General features: G+C 38.2%; 1 protein-coding gene across 1 annotated transcript in view; it reads left to right on the top strand.

Annotated features, from left to right (window-relative positions):
* The window catches only part of Foxp2 (forkhead box P2), a 648,199-nt gene that overhangs the window by 72,079 nt on the left and 559,707 nt on the right, over positions 1 to 16,413 (top strand). The window contains exon 2 of the mRNA XM_029561780.1: positions 5,537 to 5,677. The gene's annotated coding sequence lies outside the window, so the exon portion shown is untranslated. The remainder of the gene's footprint in view (positions 1 to 5,536; positions 5,678 to 16,413) is intronic.

Here is a 16,413-nt window from a genome sequence, read left to right on the forward strand (position 1 = left end):
AAGGGAAGGTTGGGATAAGGAAGGATCTTAATACCATCAAATTATATTGCATTAAAATCACAAACATTCAGTAAAAAAACACATTTATTATTAAATATTTTAATGGAAAAAATACTGATTAGAAGTCAAACCAGACTTCTTTTAGAAGTTATGTCATACCATGGATGTTAGACCATGGGCTTGCTCATCCAAACCTGATGCCAAATGGTATAGTCCATGTTCCTTGTAGAGCTTGAAAATATCATTTCTTGTCATTTGTTATCTTTTAAATATTATATTGATTGTTGAATCTTAAAGATTGGAGGTCTATGTTTCTCTTTCACATGCCCAAACAACTATAAACACACAACACTTTTTTCCTAGCCTTTCTTGAAACATTCAGATTTGACTATGCTAAATCTGCATACTTTCAAATCAGAAATGGTGGGAATCTAATACTAGTTAAGGACTCTTTCAGACTGTTTCTCACAACAAATTGTATGTAGTCTCATTTATACTTTTATCTTCATTATTTTATTTTTTTAAGCTTCATCATACATCTTATTATTATTTCTGGTGATACTTGTCTCCAAACAGCACTTGAAAGAACTTTTGTAAGTGAAACATGTTGGGATTGAAAAGAAAAATCACAAACAGGTGTCTATTTTTTCTATCCTTCGGTGCTCTTTTTGTCTTCTAGTATATGTGACCCTCTTGTAGAACATTACTCCCTATATTTCTAATTGGGCATAGACAGTATTCTGATTTAATTTCAAGAAAAATGTGCCCAGGTTGTGCTGAAGATAAGGGTTGAGTGAGGGCAACTAGATAGGGATTGCATACCAAGTAGTCACTCTAAATCAGCAGATCAGGGCAGAGGGGGAAACTGTATCTATACTTTTGGGGATTATTGTCAGGCAGATTGTCACTATGGTATAAAAACTCTGCAGCTTACATTGGTTCACAGTTTCTGAGATTCCAGTATATCCTATGGTGGGCTGTCACATCATGTGCGAAGAAGTTCTGTTCATCTCATAGTAGCCAAGAATCAATGAGTGGGTGGGGTCTTCAATATCTCCCTTACTGGGCACATCTTCAGTGATGTAAGTTCCTTTTACTAGGCCCCACCTCTTAAAAGTTCTACAACTTCCCAGTATTACCATGGGATAGAAGCCAAGCCTTAAGTATAAAAGGTCTTCAGAGGATATTTAAGATCCAAACCATAACAGAAATCATTTGTAACTAGTAGTGGTTAATACATCACAGCACAGATTGGAAAAAAAAACTGAAATGAAATCTTGAGCCAACTGATATTCAGGAGCTCTAGGACTATAGACCAATGGAAACTGAAAAAAGGCAGTCTGTGATCTATGAGAGGGGCCGCTAGGAAAGACTGGTGCTGTGCACATTAGAGGACTTTGAGAGGGAAGTCACACACAGTAAACTAAATGAATCTGAGGTGCTAAGCAAGCCAGATACCAAGAAACTGTATTTGGATTTTTCACTAAGTGACATTTTCTATACTGATGACCAATGACTAACTTTAAGGAAATGATAATTCAGTGGTCTTGACCATCTATGTGAATTCATTAATGTCAACATAATGGAATTCTGTATTCTAATTCTTCAAAGTAGTTACATTTTATAGTAGTAGAAGCATGTGACTGTAAAACAACTAAAATGGACAATAATTTGTTAATGTAAACACATAATCAAATGATAAACAAATAATACATTGCTGATATTTTGAGTGAATAGGTATCCAAACTGGGTTAGCTTTTTTCTTTTTTTAATTCCAAAGAGAGGCAATTTTTAACACATTTTTCCAGAAATAACTTGAAACAGGTAATGTATATACAACAAAGTTTAAGGGGATAAAAAATAGGAATAAGAAATTAAAGACCAAAAGATTTTTCCAACACAAGATCAACTTTGGTGGAATAATGAAGGCTTCCATTGGTTCTGCTTTCTTTCCTTCGTTCCTTCGTTCCTTCCTTCCTTCCTTCCTTCCTTTCTTCCTTTTTTTAAAAATCATAATACATTTATTGGGCTTGCTAACAGGGCATAGGGTGGTTTATTTACAGAAGAGTGGGCACTCTCACCCCCCCCCCCATTTACAGCTGCGTTGGAAAGTCCACATTCAAATATAGATCCTGACAGCCACACAAAATGGAGAGAGAGGTGCCTCTTGGGATTCTAGGCTTATAGATCCTTAGCCCTTCCCCCACATGCAGCTAAGGTCAACTGATTGGGTGGGAGGGGTAACTGACCCCCCATCCACTCCTTGATGAACATGGGAAGGAGGTGTGACTAAAGGTTACTGGCATAGTGGTCAGAGGACACTTCCAGTTAACACTCCACCCCTTCCTCCAGCTCTGACATTCTTTCCATCAACCTCTTCCACAAAGGTTACTGAGCTTTGGAGGGGGTGATAGGTGTGGAATGATCTTCCTACCATTGTGACAAAGTATTGAACTTTCAGATCTCTGCATCATCTGTTTTCCATGTGCTGTTGGCCCATTTCAGTGGGATTCCATCTATACCAAGTACAGGCTGGATTCAGATGCTCTCAGGCAGTCTGCTGAGGTCTCAGCCCCTATACCCAGGGAGGCCAGATCTGGCACTCTCAGTCTGTCTGCTGAGTTCTTAGCCCCTACACCAGGTGGAGGCCAGATCACCACCTGGCTAGTTCTAAGAAGGAAAAGGATAGGTATTCATGGCTGAGCTTGGTATGAGTCTGATCCATACCAGGCAATCCAGAATGGATGGTAAACCTTACCATAATTCTCACTTACTCAGTGCTAGCTCTGTACTGAGCCATAGAGACAAAGTCTTTTTGTTCTAATTTAATGACTGATGTTTAGTTATCAACATTAATAATTCTTTAATTATACAGAATTATTATTGACTTTCAAAGGTAGTATATAGAGTTTTGATAACTGTGATGATTAGTGTTGTTAACTTGACAAAGCTTAGAATCATCTGAGAATTGGTCCTCTGAACACACCAATGAAGGATTATATTGATTGCACTGAGGTAGAAAGACCCACCTACTATGATGACATCATTCCTGTACTGAGATCCAGGACTAAATAAACAGAAAAAAAGAACTGAGCAACAGAGTGATTCATGGCTCTCTTCTTTTTGACTGTGGCTACAATGTAACAGAGCTTCAGGTTCGTGCTGCCTTGACTTCTGCATAGCAATGGATTGGACCCTTGAACTAACTGGGGAAGAATCATCCCTTACTTCCTTGAGATGGCTTTGCCAAGGTATTTTATCACATCAACAGGAAAAGAAACTAAAACAATGATCAAACAAGCAAATAAAACCCCCAAACCACCCACTTAATACCTAATTGTGTCCTAGGGGATACTATAATGAAGATGATGAATACATATTCTTAGATGTTAATGATGTTGTGCTGTAGTTCAGATTATCTGAAAACAAAAATTTTATGTAATCTGGTAAAGCATCATGATCATCATTTGTGAGAGCTACAATTAGTATGTTAGTATATTTTGTGTTATATATTCTAGGGCTAAATACGTATGTTTGTGTTTTCAAGTATGAGTTTGCTCTTCTAAGAAAGTTTTATCAAAAGGCCAAGTGCAGCTATTTATGCCTATAAAGGTTTGTGTGTGTAGGTATATATATTATGTGAATGTATGGTGTGCATATGTATGTTGTATATATGCCTTCTATATATGGATATGTGTATGTGTACATGTTCTGTATGTATATGCATTGTATGTATGCACGTTGTATATACTGTATCGTATGTTTGCAAGTTGTGTATGCTGTGTGTATATGTGTATATATGGTGTGTGTGTGTGTGTGTGTGTGTGTGTGTGTGTTTGGTTCCTTGTCAATAAAGTCATGTATTTCTAATCATAAGTGTAACCTTAGCCACATTCAGACTCTACATTGTGAGGACCTGCCATATTCTTCTCATATGTCTGGTGGCTACATATGGCATTTATTAGCACAGGTATTGCTGTAGATGACATTACAGACCAGGGAAACAAAAGTATTTGCTACTAATTCCATTTATCCTGTATCAATTCAAAGGCTTCTGGAAAAAATATGTATTGAGTTTCAGTGACCCAAAATGTTGCAAAACTGTTTCTCAGTTCTAGAAATGAAAGGAAAACTCCCTGTTTTCAAATGGCCACATGGATGTGTTGCTATAGGAAGTACATATTGTTACATTTTTGTAGTGAGTTTTTAAAATAAATTAGGTCAAGACTAGTTGGATCTTCAGGAAACAAAGCATTTTCTCACATAATATTCTTAAATCTTTGGTAGTAAAGTTTGTGTTTCTGTCTCACCTCATATAATTTTGAGTTATAGCAGGGAAATGGGATAAGAAAAATAACTATTTGTGATTAGGCATATGTTCTTAAGAGATGCTGTTTTGCTCATATGCAATTTAGGTTTTGTATTTAGCTATTCTTATATACATATTCATTCACTTTGTTTACAGTTTTCCAAAACTTTAAAAAATGACAATCACTAGTGTAATGTGTTAAGTTTCTAAACAAAATCAGAATTTAAAGTGCTGCCATGAACATTTTCCCCAATATCTATATTTTATTTCCAATTTTACTCTAAAGGATATTTTCTATATTGTAACATTACTTAGTAAAAGAGAGTGAATGATTTTAAGATAAGACATGGGATATTATCTGGGGTCCCAGTACAAGCTGAAGACATTTCTCTTAATACTTAATTTTAATGAGGCAGAAAATACTATCAGAAACTTCCATTTGATAAAATTTGTATAATAGAATTAATTCTTTTAATCTTATGAATGTTCACAGCACCAAAGGTCAGATGATCTTATATCACATTTCATTGCCTTTGTAAAGAAAAGTAGACTGTGGTCTGCTCTCTTACCCTTAGTATATTTTTTAGGGAATTATGATAAAATTAGATTTAGCCCATATCCATGTAATGCACTCTAATTTGCCCAGGATGCCCTGTTTGGGCAGCCATTTTCCAAATTTAGTGACATTAAGCAAAACTCTTGTTCCAGATTTCTTGCTGTCTTACATACACTGATCGCTGTCTTTCTCATCTATCTCAGGCCATTTAAATCATCTTTTTATTATTCCATTAAATTTTTTTTAAATGGATTTTCTTTACACTTTTCTAATCATCCTGTAATTCTTTAGCCTAAGACATTAAAATGAATGAGTAAAAATGTTTGAAACCTAATCGTCTCTGCCAGTCTGTTCAAATTCACAGATTTGCAAAATTATGTCAGTCTTTTAAAAATACATTTGAGGAGCTTTCTCTAGTCATTTGGACTTTGAATATTAATTTTCTCTTGGTATGCTGCCGAATCATCAAGACGAAAAGAAGATAAATGTGACTTTCTTTTAGTGGTGTTAAAATACTATATTCATTGAGTATAATGCTCAACAAGGCAATTCCTACATTTCTGTTTATCTCAGCTCTAAAAGAGAATAGATTAAAGTTCCCACTCCCTAAGAGTAAGAAGAAACTTTGCATTTTGTCATGATTAATTGAAAGTAGACTCCTTCCCACCCAGATAAAACAAATAATAGACATCTGTTGAAGTTGGTCCTGACTGAATCTGGAAGTAGAAGATTATTCTGGATAACGGGGGACCAGAATAACAAAGAAGACTCCTGGATCCTGGGAGAGAGAACGCAAGTCTAGCCCTCCAAACGTAAGCTGCTAGTGCTATATATTTTCCATCCCTTGGGATAATTTTTTTTTTTCTATCAAGGTTTTAGTAGAAAATAATATGTTGGCAATATTATTTGGGTTAGTTTCACAAAATCTGAAGTTGTTTAGTAACTTTTGTATTGTGAGTCATGTTAAAATGTATTAAGTCACTCTAAGTTGATACCTTAGAATAACAATTCTATTATTAGAATTATTATGAAATGTATTAATTCTAAGTATTTTCTGATGAAAAGCCATTAAAAACAATGGATTATTCTGATATAAACAATATACTTTAATTTAATATAAGCACAGTGCCAATTATAATCTTTTTGCTTTAAATCGTCTTTTTTTCTATTTTCTATTTCTTCATACTGAGAATAAGACTATCCTAATATGTCTATTTAAATCTACTGCCTGGTAAGAAAGACATTAAGTCTTTTATTTCACTTTACATACTGAAACTTCATTGGATTGACTTTGCATTCTTAATCTACTATTTAAAACTATCAATTTTATCAGCTTAAGGTAGTGGAAAGTCTATTCCGTATCTTTTAGAGAAAACTTAAAAGAGGTGGATTAATGATTATATGGGAATATAAAAATTTAGTTAAGATTCAGAAATTTGTGAGTAAAAGTATATTTTAACAAATCCCTTCCCCTATTCCCCACTTTTATTTGGAAAGTTCCCTAGTGTCATCTTGTGACAGACACTTGGAATGTGATAGAGTTCCTTACCTGCCAAGAATTTGATTTTTGCTTAATAATTTTATATTACTTGGCAAAATAGGCCAATGATAGAGAACTGTTTTAATTTCCAAAGGCCAAACTATGTAGTAGAAGGAAATGAATACATTTTAGAATTGAGTATATCAAATCATATATTTCCCTATTTTTTCAAAGACTTTTGAAATCTTTGGATATGATATTCCTATTGATGTTGAATCTGGCAGAGTAGTTAAAATGGCACCTGAGTGTGGTGGCACACACCTTGAATCCCAGCACTCAGGAGGCAAAAGCCTCCTGAGTTCAAGGCCATCCTGGTCTACATAGTGAGTTCCAGGCCAGTTGGGGCTACAGGGAGACCATGTCTCCAAAAGACACCCCTCTCTAAAACGGCGTAAGTTGAGAGTGCCTATTATATCTAGCTTCATGCTTACTCATTTTATCTAGGACATTCAGATGGTGCCTCTAAACACAGCCCAGTCCTGACTATGTATCTTTTTGATATAAGGATGAACTATGTATTTAGAAGAAACATTCCATATGGAAACAATTTTTTGGTATTGAACCTATATGTTCAGCATAAAGTTAATTTTTAACCACTGAAGTTTTTCCAAAATACCTTAGAAAAAGACAATATTCTTTTCACTGACATGAAACAGTTGTATTCTTAAAACATTAATCATTATTATTGAAAACTTGACTGATAAGACTTAAAGAAGTTATTTAGATTTGATGAGTCACTAGCATATACCCATTCATTGGTTTGAGACTTTTGAAAGATAGGAAGATCATGTCACTCACAAAAAACTTTTGTTAGCATTCTACGCAAATGCAATGAAAACAGGCAAAGTATAGCAAAAATAATGTGGTTGAATCTGAGAATACCCTACTGAGTGAAAATTCCAGATCCCAAATAATGATACTGTATGGCTACTTTTACATGAAATTCTAAAATTAGGCTTTATTGTGTTTATGGTTCAAGAAGTGATACAACAAAAATTAGGGAAGTAATTTAATTATAGATAGGTGGTAAATTAGGGTTGGGATTAAAGAAACTTCTGGTATACTGGAGACATTCTTTTTGTTTACTTCATTGGTACTTGCATAGATGCTTATTTTCTGAAAAAAATAATCATTAAGAAGCTACGTGCTTTTCTGAAAACATGAAGAACAGGTAAGGGTGTCTGCTGTCTTCATTCTTGTTTGCATTGTACTGGAAATTCAAACTAAGGAAAGAAGAGAAGAGTAAGAAAGGAAATCAAAGGCATTCAGATTTAAAGGAAGAAAAACAAATAACAAACAAAAAGATCTAATCACAGAAGACAGAATTATTCATATAGACATAGCAAGGAATCAACCTCAGCACCAACAAAGACAATGGAAACTGAGGAATGATTATAGAAAGGTGGATGAACACAACATCACTATAGACAGGTCCTTTATTTCCCTGTATATCATTGAACAAGAGAGATTTGAAATTAATAACAAAATACCATTTACATTAGCTTAAAAAATAAAGCACACAAGTTTAAATCTAGCAAAATACACACAAGATCAATGCTTTGGAACAGTGATCTGATGAAAGAAAATCAAAGAAGGTCTAAATAAATGGGGACATTCTCTGTGTCACTGGGTTTAATATTGTTCAGATGACAATTGTAGATTAAGAATCCCCTTCAAAAGCATGACAATTTCCTTTTTGTAATAAAAAAATTGTTATGGGTATACAATATGTGCAGTATATATTTACGTATTTGTGTTTATGTGTGTGAGAATGGACACATGTACCATAATGCATTCGTGGTGATCACAGGACAACCTCAAATACAGTTGAGTCTTCACCTTCCACTTTCTTTGAGACTGAATTAATCTCTTGTTCTCAGCTGCACGCACCAGGTTTCATGACCTGAAAGGATTCTCCTGTTTCCCTCCCATCTGATGGTAGGTGCTTCAAGATTACAGATATTTGCTACCATATCCTACTTTCTATGGGTTCTGGGGATTTGAATCCCCATATTACTTTCAGATGTCAAGTGCTTTATCTATTGAACCACCTTCTCAGCCCAACAATGTCTTTTTTTACCTTATCATTTAATCTTTATTTTTATAGAAACAGAATGATTAAAGTTTAAATTAATAAAAAAAATTATAAAACAAACACAATGTCAGAAATTGAAGTGGAATGATGCAATCAAGAAACTGTCCATATCAGTTTCATAAAGGCATAAGTATGGAAGGGATAGGTCATTCTGGTGTTACTTTATTCTGGGGCGGTCTAAACAAATGTCTCTATTTCTCAAATAGCACAGTAATGTCAGACTGAAGAAACAATTACACCTAAATCTAGCTTGTTGAACGAAGGAGTTGCTTGTGGTTGTTTTTAGGAACATTACCGACTCAGAGGCAGCTCTATCACACAGAACCCCACCATAGTATGGGTGACATCTCAGGAAAGCTATCACAGGACCTTCCTTACACCTCAACTTTCAGGCATCTTTGATGCGGAGTCCTTTCTCCTTAGAAATTGTTCACTGCTTATATAACCTTTTTTCATGAGTCTTCTAAGTTCCTTGACTTTCTTGAATCTTTAACTTTCTTAGCTTTCTTTTTTTTTTTTCTTATGAACCATCTTTATGTCCCTGTCCCCACTGGCACCCTCCCCCCGACCCCACTGGAGCCTATATACTCGGTCATCCCTGTCAAGGCCCACCAGGTTGTCAGTGTCCCAAGCTGTAGTGCAAGTTCCTCCACTAAATCTAATCAGCCTCTCTAGAGTCCCTTGTTTTTGGAAGATCAACTCTTCATCATCCAGCAGCAATCACTTGCCAACACTCCTTCAGATAAGATTGAGGTCTATTGTTCATTTTCCTAGATCTATGCTGGCTTATTGTCTGCATGAGTTTTCACGGGACCTGTGCATACTGATACCACTGCCATAGAATCATATGGGCAGGTTCCCAGGAGCTTGTAGGACTCCAGTCCCATGCAATGTCTTTTTTGAATACTCCTAAACTGACTCTTCAGATTGTGTAGAAAGGCAAAGTAAGAATATCCTACACAATACTAAAGAATGGACTCATGCTTCATATTCAAGACTTAATCTAAATATTCAATAATCAGCATAATATTTCACTGCATAAAAAATAGACACGAGGAGCTGGAGAGATAGCTTAGTGGTTAGGAGTACTGGCTGCTCTTGCAGAGGACCCAAGTTTGAATCCCAGCACCAACATGGCAGCTAACAATCATCTGTAACTCCAAATTCAGGGAATTTGATGCCCTCTTCTGACCTCCATGGGCACTGAATGACAAGTGTGCACTTACCTATATGCAGGCAATACATTCATACACCTAAAATTAAAATAATAATAAATAATTTTTTTTTAGTTTTTACAAGAACTTTATTGAGAATTTCATACATGCCTACAAGGTGTTTTGATCAAATCCATGCCCACTCCCTCCCCTCCAACATTCCCCCCCAAAGAGGAAGCCTTAAAATCTTTTAAGGATTAAATACAAGCTCCCAAATACTTTTGACATTTTTGGCCTTGGAACAGAGTATGTTACTAACAGGCCCAAGGACATTTTGACTTTTAGCCAAGAAACTGGTTCCATTTCTTTGGGATATTTTTACCCTAAATGCCAAGACAATTCCTACCACCTTTTCTTTTTATGGCAGGTAGGGGAGGGTAGGGGATATTTCTCTTTCATCTCCTGTGTCACAGTTCATCAGGGAGCCCAAGGTAGGAACTCAGGGCAGGAACCTGGAGGTAGGAGCTAGACTGTAGGCCATGGAGGAACACTGCTTACTAGCTTGTTCTCCTGACCCCTGTTCAGCCTGCTTTCTTTTTTTTAAAAATTATTTATTTAATAAACACATACTTAGAAGCATTTCATTACAACAACATTGACATATTCAATAACAATTTCCAGAGCTAAGATGCATCTCTTTCAAAACTTACTGTAAAGTTTTAGGTTTACAGCTGAATTATTACAGTTATACAATATTGTACTCAGTATAAACCCTATAAGACATAAAATTAAATGAGGTTTTAGCCTTTAAAAAAGCTCTCCATTTCATTACTTCAAAAGACACAGTTTCATATGGAAAAATTCATTTTTAATGCAATTGACATTAAGATATTTGCACATGTGTTTCTAATCTCTATATATCTGATTATTACTAGTCATAGTTGGTTACTTTCTGAGCTCCTTGGCATCTGAGCATGGTTATAAAGTCAACAGGTAGATTTCAATAGTAATGTTTTTCACATCTACTAATTTTCCCTAGCCCGCAGGGTCAGCAACATGGGGTACCTGGAGTGGGGAGTGAGGATTTGGATGGAGCAAGAGACAAGAGAAATGGAGACAAGACAGGGTTCTGATCAAGTCTCGTTTATTGCAGCTCAAGCATGAGGTTAAATAGAGAATGAAAACAAAGGAGCAAAGAATGAGTGATCATATCAGCCAGAACACAGGGGCCCAGATGTACCCTAAGGGAGGAATCTGAAAGGAGAACAAGGCCATGGGCCAAGGCCATGGGCCCAGGCCACGGGCTCTGTCTTGTGTCTGTGGGAGGAGAATGGGAAATAGTCCAAGGCTGCGGGCCAAGGCTGCGGGCTCTGTCCTGTGCCCGTGGGAGGATGGTGGGCAGAATGGAAAGTCACCAACTCAGGTCTGTCAGCAGTTTTGAGAAATGGCTGAGTCTCAGGCTCCCAACAGGTCCCCCTTTTTTACTTTACAGAGTTTAGGGATCGAAGGTTGCTAGACCCTTAGGGAACTGCACCTGTCTTAGGTTGGAGTATCCTTCCCCAAGGGCTTACCCATCATTGGATAAGGTAGTAGCATTAGACTACCCTCCTGTCTTAGGTTGCCATCAAGGGGGGATTCTCACGTGCCCGTCATTGACTGTCCAGTTCATCTCTCAAGGGGGATGACTAGCAGCGTCATCATAGCAACGCGTCCCTTTAAACTCTTGATCCATGATATCAAGGCGATGATAATGGACCTGTATTGGTTTTGCCTGGAGAGCCTCTATCTGCTGTCTGACAAATACCATGAGTCATTTGACCACACAAGGTCTGAGGGAGATTAATAAAAGTAGGATAATCAGGGGTCCCAAAAGAGTGGATATGAGAGTGGTCAGCCACGGGGATTTGTTGAATAAAGACTCAAACCATCCTTGAGATACTAGCTGTTGTCTTCTTCTGATCTCCAATCCTTCCCTGATTTTTGCCATGTTGTCCTTAATGATGCCTGCATGATCTCTATAAAAACAACATTCTTCTTTTAAGGCTACACACAACCCCCCTTGTTGCAGGAACAAGAGATCCAACCCTCTGCAGTTTTGTAAAACTACTTCTGCCAATGACCCAACAGAATCTTGAAGCTTAGTTACAGATTCTTCTATTCTTTTAAGGTCAAGGTCTAAGCTAGTGTGTAAAATGTTATATTGATCTTGCCCCTGTATCAAAGCAGTCATTCCTGTGCCTATCCCTGCAGCCACACCAGTGCTGATTAAAGTTGCAAGGGTTAAGGCTACAACTGCAGGAGTTCTTTTATAACTCAGCGAGGGAGAGAGCGAGGGAGAGAGCGAGGGTGAATATGACAGCAGGACCTCCTGATCTGAATGGTATACCAGACGAGGAAAGAGAAGGGTAAGAACACAGAAGCCTCCTGCATTAAGGACACTTCCGGAGATACAAGGCATTAGTCCTGAAGAGCAAGCCCACCAAGTGTTGGGAGGTGGGAGAACAAAGGTACTGGTGGGTGCAAAAAAGGTCTCAGTTTGATTACAAAGGGAGGAATACTGCTTCGGGACTGTACCAATGCACAGTCCTGTTGTACCAATGTATAGTCCTGACCCGGAAATGTGTTTTAAGGTAATTTTTTGGTGTAGAACCCCATTTATAATAAGAAGAATTATGAGAGATATTGTAAGGGCCGGAAGTAGTAATCCCCTCCAAGTAAGGAGGAGCCACAGTATAGCAAAGCCAGCATGATTTAGCTAGTTCAGGGTCAGTTGCATTGAAAAGGTTATAGGCCTGATTTATGATCTCAATAAAATCTAAGGACTGCTGGTAATGGCAGATTGGAGAAAAGGGTGTAAGAGACTGTTCAGTGGATCTTCCCACGGTGGCAGGATATGGGCTGAAAATGGGAGGAGGTGAAATCAAGGGTCTGTTTGTTTTTGCGTCCGTAATAAGTCTAGGGACAAGAATGGGATTAGGTCCTATTGCTGTGGCAAGGGGCGCTTGTCGCCTCATGATCGTGAATAAGATTCCAGGGTCACCTGAAGCTCTCTGGAGGAACAATCATAAGCCCCAGGTATTGACACCATCCCAACCAGTAAACTGTTTTCCTTTATCAGTGAATCTAATGAGCAGGGGATTGCAGAAGCGGGGCTTAGATCCCCAAGCCAGCTCACATGGGGGGTTCATGGTGTCACGTATAACAGTGATGTAATCTCCATGGGCAAAACCTAACTAAGAAGCTTGGCCAGTGGTCTCACATCCCCAACGTGGACAGTAATACTGATCAGGTCTCCCATAACTAAGCTTATATTAGGGTCCTGGACAGACGTAAAATTTCTTTTGTCTGAGAAATTGGACTCCCAACTTAAATTTACAATTAAATCCCGCTGAAGCATCCTCTGTATCCCTACTGACAGTTGCCACACCATAATCCCATGCCCCATCTGCCAGGGTACAAAGATCCACATCTAGCGGGGGCCACCAAGTATTGGGGGGATGAGCAGCGGACAGCTTTAACACGGGATTTCCAGTTTCTAGATTGGTGATTATCCAAGTAACCTGCACAGGCATATGAGGATTGGTCATGTCACTCATATGAATGAGAGTCCACAGGGTAATTAGACAAAGGATCCACATCTTAACTTTTCTGGAGCTCTTCCAGAAGGTCCAAAATAAGCAATGTAATAAGGAAGATGGTGATGGCAAATGCGGCAATGATGAGCACAACAGCGAAGACTTTCCAACCAGGATTTTCCATCCCAGTGGGCTTGGTCTGTTTTAGCTGGAAAAGAACAGAGAAATTTTCCTCAGGGAATCTCATTTTCCCTGGAACCTTGGTTAGTATCTATTTGTTTTACTAAGCATTTAGGTAACCAGAGGGCTGCATCATATTGTTGTGAATAAATGCAGACAGATCCTCTGCCCCATATTAATAGTGGATCCGGGCCATGCCACGAATTATCCAGGAGGTCCTTCCATTTGACCATGGCATAATGTCTTTTTGATTCTGGGTGCCAAAAGCAATCTGCAGCCGACTTACCATGAGCATCTAAATTTAAAAAATTTAAAATAAAGAGTACATGAACCAGCGGGCTGCATCATGTTGCTGTGAATAAATGCAGACAGATCCTCTGCCCCATATTAATACTGGATCCGGGCCATGCCACGAATTATCCAGGGGGTCTTTCCATTTGACCATGGCATGCTGTCTTTTTGATTCTGGATGCCAAAAGTGATCTGCAGCCGACTTACCATGAGCATCTAAATTTAGAAAATTTAATATAAAGAGTACATGATTCAATAAATTCCTGGGGGATCCCCTAATGGGATACCATTCCCCCTTTTTTACTTTATTTAGCATATTTTTGATGAGGAGATGAGCTCTCTCAACTATGCCTTGACCCTCTGGGTTATAAGGCATTCCCATTGTATGTTTTATCTGCAAGTTGTTGCAGAAATTTTGAAAAGCTTGAGATACATATCCGGGACCATTATCCATTTTAATATGTTTTGGGGTACCCATAGTAGAAAAGCAGTGGAGCAAATGAGCAATAACATGTTAGTAGCTTCCCCTGTTTGTAATGAAGCACAGAGAAGTCCACTGAAAGTATCAATGCAAACATGAATATATTTAAATTTGCCAAAATCTTTACAATGAGATACATCCAATTGCCAAAGCATGTTAGGGACAAGTCTTCTAGGATTGACTCCTAGATGGGGAACAGGGAGGAAAGTGACACAAGTCTTTTCTTTAACTATTTGTCTAGCTTGTTCTCTGGTGAGTCTAAACATTAATCATAGGAAAGCTGCATTAAGATGATGTAACTCATGAGCCTGTTGAGCTTGAGTAATGTTAGAAGGAGTAGCAATAGCAACGTTTGGTGGCTGCATTGGTGACCTGATTGCTGGCCATTAAAGGCCCCAGAAGACTAGAGTGTGCTCGAATGTGTCCTAAAAAGAAAGGGGCTGTCCTCTGGCAGATGAGGTGCTGGCACTGAGGAAAAAGATCTGCAGCTTCAGAAATATGCCCAATTATAGGAACAGTTTCTAAAAGAGGTACAGCATATAGCATGAGCGATATACGCACTGTCAGTGTATATATTAAGGGGTGTATTGGGGAACATAGAGAAAACTGATATGATGGCAGACAATTCCACCAGCTGTGCAGAGGTTTTGTTCAACTGAAATTGCACAACCTGATTGTTCCAAGCATAGGCTGCCATTCCATTGGAGGAACCATCCGTAAAGACCAACAAGGCAGTAGGTAAAGGCTGATGGCTAGTAATGCATGGAAAAATGAAAGTATGGAGGTTACAAAATTGAATAAGCTTGTCAGGTGGGTAATGGTTATCTAACCCCCCCCCCAAATTAGCACAAGCTATTAGCCAAGTTTCTGAGTTCTGAAGTAACCAGTTAATATGATCCTTGGTATAAGGTTGTACAACATGAAGAGGTTCCAAACCAAAATATTTACGTCTGTGGTCCCGACCAATAATCATTAAATCAGCCACTGCATCATAATATGGAAGCAATACCCTTTTTGGGGAGGCAGGTAAATGTATCCACATAATAGGATGATCAGGCTCCTGCCAAAGAAGACCCATAGGTGATAGTTGAGTATTAAAATCATGAGCCATAGGGCTTGCAATAATCTATATTGGTAACAAACTGATTAGCAATTGCTTCCTCAACTCTATGTATGGTGACTCTGGCCTCCTCGGTAAGTGTTCTGGGTGAGGTTGGATTTGCATCCCCTTTAAGGATGTCAAAGAGGGGCTTTAAGTCCCCAGTGGTCAACTTTATATAAGGACGTAGCCAATTAATATCACCTAATAGCTTTTGGAAATCATTTAAGGTTTGTAGTTTATCAAGCCTAAGGATAGCCTTTTGATTAGTTATTTTCTGCCCATTAATCTGAAAACCCAAATAAGAGTAGGGATCCTGTGTTTGTGCTTTTTCAGGGACTATTTGTGAACCTACATCAAATAAATCAGATATTAACTGAGCATAACATTGTAATACCGCTTCCCCTGTTGCACCTGCTATCAGAGTATCATCCATATAATGGATTATATACATGGATGGCCAAGTATTTCTGGTATTTTGAAGAGCTGCTGCTACAAACTTCTGACAAAGGGTAGGGCTATTGGCCATTCCTTGAGGCAAAACCTTCCACTGGTATCTCTTCATAGGTTCTCTAAAGTTAATAGAAGGAAGACTAAAGGTAAAGTGTTTGCGATCCTCAGGATATAAGGGAATAGTGAAAAAACAATCCTTAAGATCTGCTATTATCTTAAAGTATCCTTGTGGTATGGCAACTGGAGAAGGCAAACCTGGCTGTAAAGTTCCCATGAGGACCATAGTAGCATTGACTGCTCTCAAGTCTTGCAATAATCTCCATTTTCCTGACCTTTTTTAAATAACAAATATGGGTATATATGGGTGTATTCCACGGAGAACAAGTCTCTTCAATGTGCCCTGCCTCAAGTTGTTCCTGCACCAAATGAGTGGCTACGGCCATCTTTTCTGCTGTAAGCGGCCATTGAGCTACCCAAACTGGATCATCCAATTGCCAGGTTATAGGATCCACATAGTTCAGGGGTACAGGACTGTCAATGGCCGCCATCAAAAATTTCCCAAGCCATGCTTATCCATTCTGGCCCTCATTTGGTATGGGGGATAATCTTCCATCCTCTCTCTTCCCTAATCCTTTGCCAGGGCTATAACCCTGTGCAAGCATCTGTGCAGTAACAACATC

The sequence above is a fragment of the Nannospalax galili genome, unplaced genomic scaffold, assembly GCF_000622305.1.
Source record: "Nannospalax galili isolate Female #2095 unplaced genomic scaffold, S.galili_v1.0 scaffold794, whole genome shotgun sequence".
Classification (NCBI taxonomy): Eukaryota; Metazoa; Chordata; class Mammalia; order Rodentia; family Spalacidae; genus Nannospalax; species Nannospalax galili.